Source organism: Ochotona curzoniae, unplaced genomic scaffold (assembly GCF_017591425.1).
Source record: "Ochotona curzoniae isolate NIBS_2020 unplaced genomic scaffold, NIBS_Ocur_1.0 contig_2754, whole genome shotgun sequence".
Lineage (NCBI taxonomy): Eukaryota > Metazoa > Chordata > Mammalia > Lagomorpha > Ochotonidae > Ochotona > Ochotona curzoniae.
In genome coordinates, this window is record NW_024465582.1 from 13,199,203 (window position 1) to 13,216,313 (window position 17,111).

The 17,111-nt window shown below is 39.7% G+C and overlaps 1 pseudogene; it reads left to right on the plus strand.

The window, feature by feature from the left end:
* The first annotated feature begins 1,328 nt into the window (after positions 1-1,328).
* On the plus strand, positions 1,329-9,841 carry LOC121154375 (annotated as a pseudogene).
* Positions 9,842-17,111: the final 7,270 nt, after the last annotated feature.

The following is a 17,111-nucleotide window of genomic DNA, read 5'->3' on the forward strand; positions in this document are numbered from 1 at the left end:
ACTTCAAGTCTAAATCCCTACCTAGGGTTCAACTCAAGTTTTCCTGCACCTCAAGCTACCGATTAAAACATAGTGAGGAGCCTTACTCTGCACCACAGTCAGCAATTCAGAATCTTGATTCTAATTTGTTCTTGTGACAACAAGAACCTACACCCTCTTCAAGTCAAAAATTCCTGAGATTGCAGCCCATGGTCTGCACTGCTTGGTTGAAACTTGCCCGCTTCCTTCTCAATATCATCTCAGGAAGTTAACTGAGGATCTTGGTATCTTTCTTTGATTTTTGATAGCTCTGCTTGAACTTTGGTTCCTAGCATGCACTGCTATACACTTTCCTGACCATGCCCAAGAAGAGAAAAAGAAAGCCAGCGACTATTAATGGCAGCAGAATTCCTGTAGTGGGAAAATAGCAACAATCATAATGGTATCTATGTTGTGCATGAAACCAACATAGAAAAACTAAATTCCTGAAATATCAATTAAATACTGTAAAAAAAAAAAAAAACAGCTTTGGAATGCATGCTTTATGGCATGAAAGAAGAAATAAATCTGATAATACTTAAGATTTGTACCTTTTGTTCTAATATTGAATTAAAGTCATGGCTTGCTGCTTTTTAACTCTCAAAGTATGACAAGATTAAAAACTCTCAAGAAATTCAAATGCTTTCCATGATATTGTAGACTGCTAATTGATTAGATGATGATGACTCAAAACCTCTTTAAAATGTTGAAGTGCTTTTTGAGTCTTAATTGACCCAGCATATACTGCTCACCTGCTTTGCTCACAAGACTTATGCTAAGATCTTCTGAGATATCAAATATGTGACTCTGCAATAAATTTTTGCTCAAATTATAATCCAATAAGGACAAAATAATGATATGCATAAAAATATCAAAACATAAAGTATCCTCTGTGACTGCAATGGTTTCTAAATATTTCAAGTAATTCCAGTTCTTAACATCTGAGAGGTGTGTTTAGAAGGGAAGGTGATGGATTGTATGATTAGATGCTATAATAGTTAAGATTGCAGCGATGCAGCTGCTTTTGGTCCAGTCTGATGAGACGGAGCCTCACGATCCTGCATGAGCATCTCTTCAGACCCCTTTGGCACAACCAGCTTTGCTCAAGTTGTAATTACTCCACCGTTTGCTACACAGCTGCGACATCTTTTTGTGCCATTTTTCACATCTCTCACCTTTTTATGGCTGATGAGTTTGTCTTCAAATATCCACATTCTCAATTCTGTTCTGTCAGGTTCCATTAACTGCTCCTGGTAACAATATTGGATCCCATGACCTACTTGTTTCCCCATCTCCTTAGTGACTGCCAAATGGAACAAATGCACACAGTCGGAAAGCAAAGACGGAAGAAACTTTCTGAACGGAAAGTTAAGCAACGATTCCTCTACTCCCAAACAGGACGAGGAAAGCATCCTTCTGGTATGAGTGCTCTCAACCTCTTCTGCCACCCATGTGTCCTCCACGTGCCAAAAAGGACCTCCAACAATTTAGTGCTTGGTAAGAACCATCTGATAAACTTGGCTATTCTTTTGCTTCCATCATATTGCCTTCTACCATCCTCTGCCCACTTAAACACCTATAGGAAAGGTTTGAATAGAATAACCTTCAAGAGAAAAGGAAGTGCATAATTTAATTCTTTGAGTTTTAGAGTTGCTCATTTTAAGGACAAACAGAAAAGTACATGTCAGCTTTCATAGTGTGATGAAGGACATTTGTCCACGACCTTCAAAAACAGATGCAAAGGCCAAAATGAACATTTTTGCTAAACAGGGCATTTTTATTATGTGATCTGTGATCCAGTCACACACTGACTGTCCTTGTGTAATTATTCAGTTAGAAATCAACAGGATCATATTAATGCCCGAGTCAATTAAATTATGAGTAAATCTAAGGCTAAACCTTAATATTGAGCATAAAAATATAATAATTTAATGCAATAAAACTTCACATTTAGCCGTAAAATTGCAAAATTTTAAAGTGCTGCTGTTTAACCAAAGTAAATAACCAGATATATTTCATTCAAAAGTATGATTTTATCTAAATTATAGTATAACTAACTGCTTCACAACAGACTGCTGCCAGCTGGGCTTAGAAAGCCAGTTTTACATAGAAATTTCTAAACTCCATTGGCCATATTTCAAAGCAAAGTAAACAAAGTCATCTTTGAAAAGAACAGTTTCTTTGATTTTTTCACTGAATTGTAAAAGAATCATTTGATTAATAGACATGACAGCATAAAGAGATTCACAAGTTTGATTTAAAATACAAACAGGTGGAAATAAGTAGTCTATATTTGAAAATTGTTGTGAAAGCACTTAGATTTGTAGACAGAGTCTAATATAAAGCACCTTTTTGTAAGGTTTTCTTTATAAAGCATGAATAAATGTTAAATTCCTGCAAGCCTCCTATATTCATTATAGCAATACTTAAGGGTTTTAAAAGGAGCAAATGCAGGATTCTCCATTAATTAGCTATTTCTGCTTTATAAACCTGACTCTCATCCTCTCACACGTTGGAGCATTGGATAGTTCATAGAAGTAAACAATCTGATGGCCTGAAACTCTCTGAATAGTCTCCCCAGGAACAAGGTGTACAGGCACCTGCCAATTCCAGTCAGAGCCACCATCCTACTGAGACACTAATACACGGGAGGAGACCAGCACAAAAAGCCACAGGAATCACAGGGAGAGGCCAATACCTATTTTATTCATGGACTGTCTCTCCAAGTGGCCTCCACCTGAGGCAGGAGTCTTTGTTGTACTCAATCCACAGGGAATTAAAACAAGTCTTTAGAATTTTGCTCTTCTCTAAGAGGTCAGACAAGAACCAGGACAGGAGCAAATCCTCCTCCATTCACTGAGTTATTAGAAGATGACCGAGTTCCAAGTCTTCCGATGCTTTTGCTCTGCCTTTCAACTAAGTTGCTTTGCCACTAGGTTTTCAAATATCTACCAGAAGTATTGATGCAACTGTTTTCCAGAAACAGCAGGTAGATTAAAGGTATAATAGACTAACTGGACTGTCAAGGCACCGGAAGGGTCAATAAGCCACAGGGTAGCAGGAGGTGGCTATGAAACTGCTGTAACATTCACTTGGCTTTTCGTTTCTCCTGTAGGAGTAAGCATGTCAGAGAAGACATCACTGGCAATTAGCCAAGTGTGAAATTCTGCATGCAATTATCCTAAGTGGTCACAAAGTTTTCTGATTATTGAGTGTACTGTATGGCTCTCAGAATACAGAGCAGAAAAACAAGAGACAGGATCTGCAATCGCTGAATCCAGGAATGTATGGAGTTGTAAAAGTTCTTGTAGAAAAGCTTGGCATGTGTGCCACTTCCCCAAATGAATCAAGTGAGAAGCATGGGAAGTGTCAGGAGGTAGGAACCTTTTACAAATGACCCAAGCCTATTATTTAGATCTCGTTGGTTTACTTAATTGGTGTGGAATACACGAAATGAGTGCCCATAATGCAGAACAGTTCAAAGCCTGACAATGTGGGATCATGCAGGTTATGATCTGATGCTACCTAATAGTAGCTCAGTCTTAGCTGGAGGTTCTAGAAAGATGTTAGATAAAATAGGCATGTGTCCCTGACCTTCATACCACTAATTTCTAGGACACTCTTTCAGTCTCTGCTTATGATTTGCTTAAAAATTTTCCTATATCCCAGTGTGTAACAAAATACAGATTTTTTTTTCTTTAATGATAGAGAAAGGTTGAGCCAGTGAGATGTAATCTTCTGCAGATAATAAGCGGAAAGAAGTGCTAAATATGCCATAACCCTCTGCCACAATTCTACTTTGACTGGACTCGGGGATTTATAATTGGTTCAAATCACTAGCCTCTAAAGTAGAAGTTGGGGGAGGGGAGAGAGTTAGTGAAAAGATGCCACAAAAGTGACATTCCCTTGCAAAGTTTCTTACTGCACAACAGTTGCAAGGAAAGCGCACCCAGGCAAGACAGACATGGAGCACATTTGAGAACAGAAATATCTTGAAAAACCATATCACCTAACCCAATTCTCATAAGCAGAAAAGGATCCTAAAACATCCTGATTTTATAGCACTCAAGGATTGGGTAGAGAAAAGCCCTTTTCACTTTGAGTCCAAATCATCCCTGGACAACTGTGACTCTGAGTAAAGGCTTCCTTCCAACCAGTATCTGCCTCCTTGGAGCTTGCGTTGTGGAGCAGTGAATCAAGATGCCACCTGTGATGCCATCATCCCATATGGGCACTAGTTCAAGTCTCCACTGCTCTACTTCCAACCCAGCTCCCTGCAAATAGGTGTAAGAAAGCAGCAGAGGACAGCCAAATTATTTGGGGTCCCTGAAAACCCACATAGTGGACCCTGATGAAGCGCCTGCATAGTGGCTTTGGTCTAGCCAGTGCTACATATTGCAGTCATTTGGGGAGTGAACCACAGTTATAAGATCTCTCCCCCAAACCCTCTGCATCTCCCACCCTCCCTCCCTCTATCCTCCCTGTTCCTTACCTCCCTCTTTCCCTCTGTCACTGTGCCTTTCAAATCATTAAATAAATACTTTCTTTAAAAATCTGTCTTTCATGGCTTCTCTCCATTGGTTTATTCCTTAGAATTTCATCCATATTGTAGATGTGACAAAACAGGGTCAGAGAACTCACCAAGGCAGGCATCAATGACCTCATTGACACACATTGCTTCATCACCTACAGTTCCCTGTGAGAAAGGGGTTTCCTGGAAGCTGTGGATGGTATCTGTACTGCAGGGCTACCACCAAGCAACATACCAAGCTCAGGAGGAGGATTTGGCAAGACTGAGGCAATTTCACTTTGGCTGTGAGTTATTAGCACTTTCTCTTTTAAGTACCAGCAGACCATCTTTCCTACAATTTGGCTGCAGAGAACGGAAGGCTGCCAAAACTTATTTCATACATTTCTCAATATAGTTCACAGCTAATCCAAGGCCTACTAAGAAAATAAAGCGTAAGAAGATCAAATCTCAGCATTCTTACGTTGTAATTATGCCATGAATCCAACATTTGAGAGGACAAATTGATCTTGCCACGCAGCATGCCCACAGGGTGAGTCTCTTATGAAGACATTTTACACTTTCAGCAATGTCTTAGCACAACTTAAGACATGAACAGTAACAACAAAATCCTTCAGTGTATAGGAAGATCAGTATTCGAATTCAGATTATTCCTACCAATCATTGTTTTTATCTTAAATTCCTCTACCACTTTCAGCATCTTTACTCTCCCTTACCTCCAAACTTTCCTGATTTCTCTTCATTAGTCCCTTTAATTATGTTCTCTTCCTCCAACTATCTGCTATAACTGGTGTTACCCTTATTTTCTCGCAACCTTTTTGACTCAAGAACATGTTCCCAAGGTGAACATTGTGGTGTAGCCAATTAAGCTGCTGCTTGCATGCCCACATTTCATAGTGCAGCGCTGATTCATGCACCAGATCCTGCAGTTCTGACCCACTGTTCTGCTAATACTTCCCAGGAGGCAACAGATGACGGTTCAAGTACTTGTGTTTTAGTACCCATGTGGGAGTCCCAGGTGGAGCTCTGGCTTCTGGCTTCAGCCTAGCTCAGTCCCAGATGTTCTGAGCAGTGAAACAATGGATGGAAGATTCTCACTCTCACTTTCTCTTACTGTGTGTGTGTGTGTGTGTGTGTGTGTGTGTGTGTGTGTGTGTGTGTGTTTCTCTAACTCTGCATTTAGCATGGATGAACATAACATAATGTAAAGAGAGAACCAATGCTCCACGACTTCAGCCACTACAAAAAAAAAGTCAATGACTGCCCAAGTCCTTTCTCCAGCACTGACCACTCCCATGAGACCAGGATTCATAACCTTGAAAATCCACTCAGTCACTCCCATCTCCAGTCACAGAGGTCTCTTTACAAGAAGTCTTTTCTCACTTTCCCTACAAGTAAAATTTAACTCATTCTTCATGGTAAAACAAATTCTTAGCCACATTTTCAACTGGCTAGTGGGTAGGTAGTTCACAAGTCCATGGAAAATGAAACAAGACAGCATTTTGAAGAGGTCAAAAACATCTTGGTAATTGAGGCTATGAGTGATCTTTAAAATGTTCATAAAATACACTTATTATGGAAAAGTTTGCATGGATTTCAAAAATTTTTGCATCAAAATAAACTCATCTTAATTATATTTCCCCTGAACCTTGTGAAATAGCCTCATACATCTCATGGGGGCAATCACTGTTTTGGGGTACTTATACAAATCCGTAAGCTTCTTGAAGGCAAGAATTGAGGCATATTAATTTTTATATTTCTAGAACTTAGAGCAATACATGAATTATTTTAGGGTGTAAGTAAAATGTCAGTTGAATAAGATGCAATAGAAATGAGAAATTCCATTTCTGATGAAATTGTCCAAGTGCTGGTGCTTGCAACTCAACCGCTGAATATATAAAACAAGTGCTTTTCAAATGCATGTCTGGTGGGCACACTTACAAAGCATGCATGGTTTATTCCATCAATGGCCTGTTCTTCATGCTTCCTAGCTACCCTGAGGCTGGATCATCTTTGAAAGCACTGCACCAAAGTTAAAAGCCTAACAAGTGTACACAGAGAATCGCACGAAAAGCTAGACCTCTATCTTCCTCTTAGAATAACCCTTCTGTCATATTCTCACAGAAAAACAAAATATTTGTCAAAGTTCACATGATTTTAATATGGAATACTTTGAAGCTATGAAAAGTAGTCATATCTGAATAAACTGCTGCTTAGAAATAAAACTAAGATTGGTTATCTTTTCAGCACAAATTACCATAAGAAATACTGTGCCCTGAAGTATTTGTCCAAGTCCAAAGGATTAGATGCCTCACATGTTAACTTAGAATGATCCAAATGTTGGTTGTAATGTTGCAGAGATGGTTTTATAAGATGACATAGCAAGCTGTGATAGGTTCCTGGGATGTGATTTAACATATTGAAATGATGAATGCAGTATATTTTTCCATGAAAAACAATGAAAGAGATTTGTGGCAAGAAGGAGCCTGAAAACCAAACCACACAAAGAACACAAAGAGGCTATTGCACTGGGCGTATCATATGTGGTAACAGAGAACACAACATTGAAATAGCGTGGATGGATTAGGAATCAAAAACTAAGCTTCAGTCATTTCATTGGCCTGGCTTAGGTGCTGCGTGCCTGGTCCATGCTCTGTGTTCGAAGGCAGTTGATCTAATAGCTTTGTAGACTTGTGAAAGTATCATTTTAAGATGAGCAGCTTCCTCACTAGTGAATGTTGTGGACACTCCTCTATGAATAGTTTCGTACTATAAATGAGTAAAAAACCAGTTTTTTTGTATTCTCCCCCATCTCCAAAGATTGTTGGAAATGTGACCTGAATCACTTCATTAGTTGTCTTTTCTTTGAATGATGCATATTTGGGTAATGGGGCAAGTCAATGTGCACAACATATGCTGTAATGTTGGAAGTACTAACATCAAAGATGCATGTAACTCAAAGCAATGTACAAATTCAGCGCAATCCAACAAAATACCAAAGACAATCTTCTCAGATCCAGAAAAAAATCCAGAAATCCATATGAAAACATAGGACGCCCCTAACAGCAAAAGCAATCCTAAACATCAAAATGAGAGCCAGAGGCATAACAATATTGCTTCAAGACATATTACAGGACAGTGAAAATCTATACAACCTAGTACTGACACAAAAAGAGACATGCAGACCAATGAAAGAAACAAAACCCCAAAATTAATACAGGCATATCCAACCAACTAATCTTTAACAAATGAGCTGGGTCCTGCACGGTAACCAAGCAGCTATGGTCCTCGCCTTGCATGTACCAGGATCCCATATGGGTGCCAGTTCTAATCCCAGCAGACCCTCTTCCCATCCAACTCCCTGCTTGTCACATGGGAAAGCAGTTGAGGGTGGTCCAAAGGCTTGGGATCCTGTACCTGCCTGGGAGACCCGCAAGAGGCTCCAGGCTCCTGGCTTCGGATCAGTGCAGCTTCAGCCATTGAGGCCACTTGGGGAATGAATAAATAGATGGAAGATCTTCGTGTCTCTCTTTCCTCCTCTCTGTGTATCAGACTTTCAAATAAAACAAGTCTTTTTAAACAACAAATGAACTAAAATTGGTGTCTAGAAAAAAAATCTCTTCAACAAATAGTACTTGGGAAACTGGGTCTGCACATGCTGGTAAGCATGTGGGAAAACAGATTGTAATAAACCACTGGTAGGAATATAAGCTAGTGCAACCATTATGAATAATGACAGTATAGAGGTCCTTCAGAAACCTGAAAACAGATCTGCCATATAGTCCAGCTCCCACTCCTGAGAATTTACCCAAAAGAAAAATCAGCATTATGAAAGAGTTAGCCTAGGAACTGCATCATGAAAAATAGATTTAAAACAGAGTTATCTGTGCCTCCATGTTTTTAGCAGCTCAAGAAACCATAGTTAATCCATGGAATCAACCAAATGTCCATCAACAGATGACTATAAGTAGAAATGTGAAATACATACACAATCAAATATCACCTGGCCATAAAAACATAGAAGCCTGTCTTTTGCAAAAAAGGATGCAACTGGACATCATTAAACTTAGTGAAATAAGCCAGTTCCCAAAAGATAATATATATGTTCCCTGATATGCAGTAGTTAATACAGAAAACAAAATACATTTAACAGTGAAACTCAAATCTTCCTATTTGATTGTTTATAACCCACATCTATATTTCTGTGAAACAGTAGTCTGTTTTTCACTTGTTAAACATTATGGTTAGTGGTATATTGAGCCTGTGATCATAAAGCAAATAAAAAACATGTTATTAAAAACTTAAGGGCAGAATGGAGGGAGACTGATAGAGTGACAGCAGCAAAGGACTATGGTTGTTTTCTTTGAATTGTATCTATGAAACACATGAAATCAAATCTAAATTAGTAAACGTATATTAAAAGAAAAAACACTAATAACAGCCACATTTTCCTTCCCATACATATGAAATAAACAGCATCAAACAAAGAAACACAGCATTTAAAAGTTCCACATTATCATCAATAGGAAGATAGTTTTTTTAGATAGATCTCAGGGGCTATCATATGCAGAAATAAGGTATGCATTATGCAACTACATATAACACAACTTCATATTTAAGAATGCCCTTAGGTGGTGAGAATGAGAACTATCACCCTGCAACATTAACAACATTCTGAAATGTGAAGGCACTGAATTTTTTTTTTAACTTTATCTTACTAGTCTTTAGTGACAAGAATGGAGACCTCAGGAGACAGCAGTGATGGCTTAGGGGGCTGGGCTCCTGCCATGCACATAGGGAACCTACCCTGAATCACCTTAGGGAGCAAACCAACCAACAAATTGAAGATCTTTCTCTGTCTTTCCTCTCTGCAGAAGAAGCTGCTGATCACCACAGAGCTAACGTTCCTCATAATTTTTGCTTGTTGGAAGAACTTGAAGGACAAAAAGGAGGAGGCAGTGGTGTGGGTAGCTGGGGCCTCGAAGCTGATAAAGATATGACACAAGATAGACAGGCATGATTATTGGGCCACCCAGGACAAATGATGAGAACAGGATATATAACCTGAAAGTAGAATGGACCTAAATACCCTAAAGCTTCTCCATCAGTTAGATTTGTAACAAAAACATGAATGTGATAAATAATTCCAGCAGAATGGTGGATACATAGAACATACCTGTTTTAGCAAAATGGTAAAATTCCTATAACATTAAAGTTGCACTTCAGGAGCTAAGATGCCGAATGATTTTTAAAGAAAATATGAAGCTTCCACAGCCACCAGAAGGACAAACATGACAATTAACTTTAGTGGATCTCAAATTTATCAAATCAACAATCTTCTACTCATATTAATGTCTTGATTAAATATTACAATGCCAAATACCCACACATTCAGTGAAGAATTCCAGCTGAGATACATGACCTAGATATTTTTAGAACTATTTAATGTTTGTACACCCATTATGTTTTGATACAAAGAGGAATAAATGCAGTAAATTTTCTCTTTCCCTTGTTGAGACATTGTCATTTAAACATAAACCTGGAGTGTGTCAAGCAGGATTCTGGTTTACAAAATACAAGTGTGGCAAGACATGTCAAATGGCAATGGAAACGTGTTTCTGAAAAAGCAAAATTCCAGAAGAACAAGCATAAATGGCCTGATTTATCCACCTTGCTTAGTGAAGGAGCTGCAGTCAAAATTGTTTGAAGTAGGCACAATGAGTATTGTCACAAATTGTGTTAAATCTTGAAGGTAAGGGTGCTGACTACCAGTAGTATAAAAGTATTGTTTTGATAGCTGTACTTATAATTTAAAAATATTGGGGAGGGACCAATGATTTTATTAAAAGCTGAATGTTCTGGTGTGTTACATGTAACAGACATGGTAAATATTTGTTTACAATCATGTTTAAGAAACCATGCATTTAAGTTTAACTGAAATCAATAAAAGAAAATCAATACATGGATATGTGATTCTGAGATGAATACTAGCCCTAAAATTAGTACTAAAATGAGAGATGTATCCTCAGGGGAAAAAAAAAAGTAAAGAAATCCACTATGGGTCACTCTTACATAAACCACAGCCCCCTGAACTCCTCGCTCAGCCCCAAGCCTAGGATGAGTCTGATGGTGTTTTCTAACATTCAATGTACCTTTTTCACTTCTGAAGACAGGAGAGACAAATATCCAAGGCCAGTGTGAGCATCACCAGCTGTTTCTTATCAGATGTTTCAGTACTTTCTGAAGCACATACTGACCCCAGCTCTTTCCCCGAAGGGACACCTTTCCTGCTATGTGTATGGCTTCTAAAGGCACCACCACCCTCCACTCCACTCACACTCGTCTTCCCGACTGAGCTTTATGCACTGGTTGACGTCATGTCATGAACAGTATGGAGACACATTCTTTACAGATATGCAGTGAGCATTAGAAAACACTATTACCAAGACTGCATACAGGAAGACAAAGCACAGACGTTCTATCTGCAGTTCAGTCAGCGCCATTTCCCTTCATAAGCATTTAGACTTGTGCAAATTAGTGTAACTCATGAATGCCTTGCAAGAACTAGACAGGAGCTTAGTGGGAGCTGTGGCTCATTGGCTGGAACTAAGATCAAATGACTCAAAGACTCTGAGCTTATAAGGTGATGAGTTAGCTTAGGCTAAAGCAAACCTTGGAACATGATTTGATTGGTTTTTCCTCCATCAGTGGTGGATGCTTGATAATCACTTTCTGCTTAATATGTCAATAAATCAACTGTAATTCAATTTTAATCTGTAAATAAAGTTAAATCGGGGATATGAGAAGATTACATGTGTGCATTAGCTACTGAGAAGTGTCATTACTGTCTGTGGTTATTGAGCTGAATGCAGTCATTTGAGTTTAAGTTTTAAAGAAGTGGAGACAAATTTGCCCAATGTTCTTACAAGAAAGCTACGCATGGGCCCGGCGCGGTGGCACAAGTGGTTAAGGTCCTCGCCTTGCACGCCCGGGATCCCATATGGGCGCCAGTTCTATCCCGGCAGCCCCGCTTCCCTTCCAACTCCCTGCCTGTGGCCCGGGAGGGCGGTCCAGGACGGCCCAAAGCTTTGGGACCCTGCACCCGCGTGCGAGACCCGGAAGAGGCTCCTGGCTTCAGATCGGCATAGCATCAGCCGTTGCGCTCACTTGGGGAGTGAATCATCGGACGGAAGATCTTCCTCTCTGTCTCTCCTCTCTGTATATCTGCCTTTCCAATAAATAAATAATAAAAATAAATCTTTAAAAAAAAAAAAAAGAAAGCTACGCACTTCAAGAAATTTCCACCTGTTCGAAATTACAAACACAAATTATCTGCTATCAGAACAAAAAGATTTCTAGCTTAAAGCACCAAGTGATAGTATTTCCCGATTGTCAGAATGTATGTAGAGAATACAATATAAGATCAAGCTAAACACTTCTCGCAGAGGAGGAGAAAAACGGGCCAACATTCCCAGCTCAGCCTGCGAAATTAGAGTAAAAAAAAGTGCAGCTTGTCAACCTGCCACGCTTTGCTGTGCTCACAGCTGGCCCCCATCTTAGAGGGGCTGTTAGAGCACCTAGCATGTTATGGGTGCTCAGTGCATATCATCGAACACAACCAGTCCATGCACATGGCCAAGCACAGCAGGCTCTAAATCCCTGACATAATGCTATACGTCTATGTGAATGTGACGCACAGCAGGCCAGATCAAAGCCACTGTCAGCCCCGGAGATGGAAAGAGGGGCTAGCCCAAAGCTGCATGGGACCGGTGAGTAATGACACAGGCCAGAGCCACGAGGGAAACCACCATGTTCAACTCTGTCAACAGATTGGTGGCTCACCCTTCTGTGACCAAAATCAACTAACATACCAGTATCATGTTTGACTCACCACACGATTGTGTCAAGCTATTGAAAGGTAAACATTCCAAAACGGTGAATATTTTTCGTCTCGGCTGGGCTATAGAAAGTCATACACACACATTCCGAATAGGGATATATGAAAAGAGCTATCTAATAACCTGTACCACCTGTTAAAAGCCTAACCGTAGCACAAACTTTAATCAGATATTATACAGACTTCAGAATAAAAATTTGATTTTTTAACGAGTTTTTAAAGACACGTGATTTCCTTATATTTTGGCTAACTTTTGTGTCGTCAAAACCATTTTCATCTTTGAACTAATTATTTAAAACATCAAGCCTTGGACTTTTTTCCTTAAGCTTCCTCGGTTATGTTATGTGGAGAAGCTGAGCAAAATGGAGCTTGCCACCAGTATACTAGAGGCACCAATGTCGACACATTGATGATCTAATTCCACTGTTAAAGCACAGGAAACAAGCATGGATTCTCTTGCAGTCTGCAGCCCAGGAGCAGAGGAGATAACAGGAGCGGGAATGGACTCAAAAGGGATTCACAAATTGTCTAAATCAGCTTTCTGGATTACGTGTTGATAAGGAATCAGAGTAAATCCTGAGCATATTTATTCTGCAGTACGTGCTTTGCATCTCAGGGTACAAAGAGGTGAAAAGAAAGGATAGGAGATATATATCTAGACACACATGTATATATGTACTCGCATATGTATACACTAAACACAAGCACGAATGGAGAAAATGCAAACACCTACATCTCATAGTTAAGATCCAACAATTCACCTGGTGTGAGGGGCTCACTCTGCAACATTCAGGATAGTATACGACAAATAGTTCCATCCAGCTTGCCCACAGAAATGCAAGGATTTGATGCCACTAAATTCAAGTTTAAACAGTTACCAACATAACCATCTGTCAAAATGCAACAGAGGCATTTTCAAGACTAAATTTAAAACTTTCTAAGCGATGCCCTGAGCTGGGTCTCCTGAATTATTGGGGGCAGGTCACAAGATTAGGCATACTCAATTTTATATCTTGGAAAAATTGTTAGAATCCCAAACTTTCCTCAACCAAAAGCAAGGCACACCTCACCCCTTAGTTCTCTCTTGGTCAGGGGAAGACGCCCTCAGGCAGTAGAACTGCTCTGTTCCCCCCAGCTCCTCCAACCCCATTTAACACTGGTGTGTCTTGGGCCCAGCGCAGTGGCCTAGCGGCTAAAGTCCTCACCTTGAATATGCCAGGACCCCATATGGATGCTGGTTCTAATCCCGGAAGCTCCATTTCCCATTTAGCTCCCTGCTTGTGGGCTAGGAAAGGAGTTGAAGAGGGCCCAAAGCCTAGGGACCCTGTACCCGTGTGGGAGACGTGGAAGAAGTTCCTGGTTCCTAGCTTTGGATCGGCACAGCACCGGCGTTGTGGTCACTAGGGAGTGACTCATCGGACGGAAGATCTTCGTCTGTCTCTACTCCTCTATGTATATCTGACTTTGCAATAAATCTTTTAAAAAAACACATGTGCATCTCCCCTCCATTCAGCTGCAGGTATCATCAGCGATGACACCCATCACTTACATCCTTAGGTCTAAGGGAAATGGATCATTTCACAGAATAAGGTGGGCCTTCTTTTCACATATGGTAGTTTTCAGTTAAATAGAATATTAATCTTGCCAGACAACTCTACAGCTTTCTACTGCTATTTAGCAAATTCATCCTTATTTTGCTTATCTGGCATTCCTTTACTTCCACGAGCAACTGCAGTTTATATCCAAAAATCTTCCATTCTCCTTCCTGGGAAAAGTGCCATATGAAGAGGATCAATATATAATCTCCTTTCAGAGAAGAGAATATGATAATGCCCTCTGTTTCATGACACTAGCCACCCATCTTTGTCAAGTGTGAATATTAACCAAAGTGGAAATTTAACATCCTGTCTGTACATTAGAACAAACTGGGAAAGGGTTCTAACTTCTTTTTACCATTAGATAAGTGGACTTAACCCTTATACAGTAAAGTTAATCAGTAAAGGACCCTGAAATCTTTCCACTAGAGAGCTCTACATTGCCCATGCACTTTCCATACTACTAGAAATATTGATTGCTTACTGTTGGTTACTATATCACACCTGTGTTCTTCTTACTAGCTACTATAAAAAAAAATTCGGGTTCCCTAGGCTTAAGAGCAACACATCTGTATCACTTGACCTACTTTGTTTTGCCCCATGGCAAGTGGGGCTTGTGCAGCAGACATTGTAAAACATGTAATTCCAGAGATGACAACTGTTGTCCCTTCACTCTGACCCAGGAAACCTCCACCTTTTGCCAAGGGTCCATGAAACTGCAGACTATTCAATCAGCCTGTATGGAGGGCAACATCTCAGAATTTCCCCTGGTTGTTCTATAGCTATATTACCACGATGAGGTGGAAAACGTTTTTTTTCTCCAAGAGAACAATTTACAGTGTACCAAACTTAACATTTTTGAAATACATGTATTTGGAAAATCCTAACACTCTATTTGAACACTTTAAAAATACAGGAAAAGGAAGAAAGTTTTCTTGACCAAAATGATTATTCAGCAGAGTTATAAATTAAGGAAAGATGGAGCATGCTACAATCATGAAAAATGTGTTTTTCTTTCAGCTTCCTATGATAAGCTTAAGGAGCTTCAATGATGGCAATGACATTTTATTTCTATAAATTATAGTCCAAAGGCTGCTAAGCATCTTCACTTGGATGCTTGTTCATAGCTTATTGATGCATCAGATCATATTATATTCCTTACCTGCTGAGTTCCCCAGCTCTTCCAAGGCTGGCTTATCCAGTTGCCTCCTGAAGCCATCTCTGACTCGGAATAGGGAGGTACAAACATGGCCACAGCTTTTTCCAATAATGTGGAAGGCTCAAATTTCAATCACACTTTTTACCACTGCTGAGTCATTTGCCGTCTTCAGTCCGCACTTGGGGAGCTTAAATTTTTCAAACTAATTGAGCACTTAATACACAGCTATAAATTAATCACATTGAAATAGTGCTAATTATTTCATTAGCTCTATCCAAATCAACACTTACTAAAGCTCAACTGCTGAATTTCTTATTTAAAATATTGATTTAAAATCTATTGTAAATTACACATATTAAAACACAATGACTGTCCCTGATTTCTTTAAGTTCTAGTGAATTACTGAGGGAGTGTCTCTGTGTGTGTGTGTCCTGACTGATACTGTATTTCCTGTGGCATATATAGCAGTAACCGTAATTCGTAGCCACAAGAATGAAGTGCAGTGAGAACAACTTTCCATCCCGCTGGTTGCAGGGTAGACTGATGAGCACCAGAGCTCTGGGCTCCCCAGTTGTTTTTTTTCTCCTTTCCTCTGAACATCTTGACAGGCTGGTAGATAATCCTGTTCAGAGGGAATGTGGAGTAGCAGGATTGAGGAAACCTGACTTAAGAGGCTTGCATCTGGGTCAGGACATATCGATGCCATATTTAAAGATGTTCTCTAAGCTCACCTCTGTGAAGATAAATGTCTGAACAATGAGCTTAAAAGCAGAAAAAGAGAGCGAGAGGAAGAAACAGACTCAGGGATGGGTGATGAATTGTCAAACTGTGGAAAAGAGCTTTCACCAAAGAGGCATGTTTGCTTTGAACAGAGTAAAAAAGAAATGGAGAAAATAATTAAAATATTTTCCCTTGTCTGGGCTGTGCTGGCTGGAAACCAGATTGTTAAGAGGGAGCTTTGTTATTTTAACTCATGAAGAGGAGCTCTCTTGAGCTGCTGGGACGACAGAATTCATTCTCCTGTGCCCAATAAAGTGGACCAAAGGCCAGGATGTGTAATTCACTAAGCAATTCATCACCCATGATCCTGTAAAAAGTATCTATAATCATAAAATGCTGTTGCCATCCTTTGCCAGCATCTAACCTGAAAAATCACTCTTAAGAACTGGATTGTAAGAATTTAAAGAATAAGTGACCATTTATAGCATCTCTGAGGTTTTTAGTTGTGTTTCATTTTTGCTCTGTACAGGACTTGATTTAAAGTCTTTTCATTAGGACAGAATTGTCTAGTATATGTTCAACTGCTTTGTTTTATTTTTAAGATGTATTTATTTTACTTGCAAGCCAGAGTTAGAGATCAACATTTCATTGCTGGAATGGCCACTACAGACAGAGCTGGGTTGCTCCAAAGCTAGGACACAGGAGAAAGTTCTGCTGGATCTCCTACGTGGCTAGAGTGTCCCAAACACTTGGGCCTTCCTCTGCCCCTTTCTCATGCCACGAACAGAAAGCTGGATGAGAAGCAAAGCCATGGGAGCCCGAACCAGTGCCTATCTGGGATGCTAACACCTTGGGTGGAAAATTAGCCTGTTGTTCCACCATGCCAGTCCCTGTTGAGGTGATTTGTAGTGTTATTTGAGAGTTTGGGTTGGCCGACTAATGGTGGAATTTTAGCATGAGAACGTACAATTGAGGTACAGGCTTTCCTTAAAAGCCACCAATTATTAATTTAGTTAACCCAAGCTCAATTTTGGAGCCAGAGGAGGCAAACAACAACAGTCTAACATGGAGACTGTATAAGAAAAATGCCAAAACTTCAATATCAAATGTCCTGATTTTGGTGAATTCTGTGCTATTTGTTGTTCTGACATTATATTGCTCTACTTTATTGAGTCAGTAAAAAGATACATGAAT